Source organism: Nicotiana tomentosiformis, unplaced genomic scaffold, assembly GCF_000390325.3.
Source record: "Nicotiana tomentosiformis unplaced genomic scaffold, ASM39032v3 Un00249, whole genome shotgun sequence".
In the NCBI taxonomy this organism is placed as follows: Eukaryota; Viridiplantae; Streptophyta; class Magnoliopsida; order Solanales; family Solanaceae; genus Nicotiana; species Nicotiana tomentosiformis.
In genome coordinates, this window is record NW_027174808.1 from 47165 (window position 1) to 49886 (window position 2722).

Below are 2722 nucleotides of genomic sequence, written 5' to 3' on the forward strand. Positions count from 1 at the left end.
AACTCATGTAAACCATCTACATTGGGCACAAATAGCCTGCCCTGCATCCTCAGTGCACTATCAACTCTAATAGTGACCTCATTAGCATCACCATGCTGAACCGTGTCCTTAAGGACGAGCAGATGGGGGTCATCATACTGACGCTCCCTGATACGATCATAAAGAGAAGACCGAGAGACCACACAAACCAACACTCGATTCGACTAAGAAATATCCAATCTAACAAACTGGTTGGCTAAGGCCTGAACATCTAGCGCCAATGATCTCTCTGTTGCTGGTAGATATGCTAAGCTCCCCAAACTCTCCGCCCGTCGACTCAAAGCATTGGCAACCACATTGGCCTTCCCGGGATGGCACAAAATGGTGATATCATAATCTTTAAGTAGGTCCAACCACCTCCGCTGATGTAAGTTAAGATCCTTCTACTTGAACAGATGTTGCAAACTCCGGTGATCGGTGTATATCTCATAAGGGACACCGTACAAATAGTGCCACCAAATCTTCAAGGCATGAACAATAGCTGCTAGCTCAAGGTCGTGGACATGATAGTTCTTTTCATGCATCTTCAGCTATCTGGACGCGTAGGCAATCACCCTACCGTCCTGCATAAACACCGCGCCGAGACCAACCCGCGATGCATCACAATATACAGTATAAGACCCCAAACCTGTAGGCAATACCAATACTGAGGCCATAGTCAAAGCCGTCTTGAGCTTCTGAAAGCTCTCCTCACACTCATCTGTCCACCTGAATGGAGCACCCTTCTGTGTCAGCCTTGTCATAGGTGCTCCAATAGATGAGAAACCCTCTATAAATCGACGGTAATACCCCGCCAAACCAAGAAAACTCCGGATCTCCATAGCTGAGGACGGTCTGGGCCAACTCTGCAGTGCTTCAATCTTCTACGGATCCACTTGGATCCCATCACTCGATACTACATGACCCAAGAATGCCACTTAGTCTAGCCAAAACTCACACTTTGAAAAATTACATATAACTTCTTTTCTCTTAAGATCTGAAGCGCAGTCCTCGGGTATTACTCATGATCCTCCCATTTCCGGGTGTACACTAGAATGTCGTCAATAAACACAATGACAAATGAGTCAAGATAGGGTCGGAATAAACTATGCATCTAGTGTATAAATATTGTTGGGGCATTGGTCAGCCTAAATGACATCGCAAGAAACTCATAGTCACCATACCAAGTCATAAAAGCAGTCCTCGTGATATCTGACTCCAGAATCTTCAACTGATGATAGCCTGAATGTAAGTCAATCTTGGAAAACACTCTGGAACCCTGTAACTGATCAAATAGGTCATCAATATGAGGCAATGGATACATGTTCTTCACTGTGACTTTGTTCAACTGGCGATAATCAATGAACATACGCATAGAACCATCTTTCTTCTTCACAAACAAGACATGAGCACCCTAAGGTAACACACTAGGCCGAATGAAGCCCTTATCAAGCAACACCTGTAACTGTTCCTTCAACTCCTTCAACTCAGGAGGAGCCATACGATATAGAGGAATAGGTATGGGCTGAGTGCCTGGCACCAAATCAATGCCAAAGTCAATATCTCTGTCGGGCGGCATGCCCGGAAGATCAACTGGAAAAACATCTGGAAAGTCCCTCACTACTGGAACTAACTCAACTGTAGGGGTATCAATACTGGCATCTCTCACATAAGCTAAATACGTATCACACCCCTTCTCAACCATTCGTTGAGCTTTAAGAAATGAAATAACTCTGCTGGGAGAATACTCTAAGGTACCTCGCCACTCAAATCGTGGTAATCCTGGCATAGCCAGCGTCACGGTCTTAGAGTGACAATCAAGAATAGCATAATGGGGCGATAACCAGTCCATGCCCAAGATAATATCAAAATCTACCATACTGAGCAATAATAAATCGGCTCTGGTCTCCAAACCACTAAGAACAACCGATACACACGGTCAACAGCAATTGAATCTCCCACATGTGTAGACACATAAACAGGAGAACTCAAAGAATCACAAGATACGCCCAAATACTGGGCAAAATAAGAGGACACATAGGAATAAATGGAGCTTGGATCAAATAAAACCGACGCATCTCTATGACAGACTGGGATAATACCTGTAATGATAGAGTCAGAAGCAACTGCCTTTGTATGAGCGAGAAGAGCATAATATATGGCCTGGCCTCCCCCTCTAGGGTGACCTCGACGACCTCCACCTAGAGCTAGGTGAGCAGGTGGGGCGGTAGCTGGTGCTGTAATCATAGCCTGAGGACCCGGTGGAGCACGTGGTAGCGGAGAAGTCTGTGGAGGTGCACCCCTCCTAAGTCTGGGGCAATCCCTCCCCATATGGAGAGTGTCGCCATACTCAAAACAAGCTCTCGGAGGGCGTGGCTGCTGTGACTGGCTCGGGCCACGTCTGCTGGACTGACCGCTAAAAGCACCCCGTGCAGGAGGTGCACTAGATACTGGCGGTGCATAATAAGGCTCCTGGGGCCTACAAGGGGCAGGAATACCACTGGCAGCTAGAAGTGCTGAATGAACAGGGCGACTCACATAACCCTTACCATGGCAAACTGCATTTGGGGCACGAGCACCACTATAAATGCCAGACTCTCAAGACCTCTTGGCTTCCCTCTCCTCTCTCTCTCGAGCAATCATACCCTCCAATCTCCTAGCAATACTCACAACCTGCTGGTAAGAAATATCCATCTCCAACTCC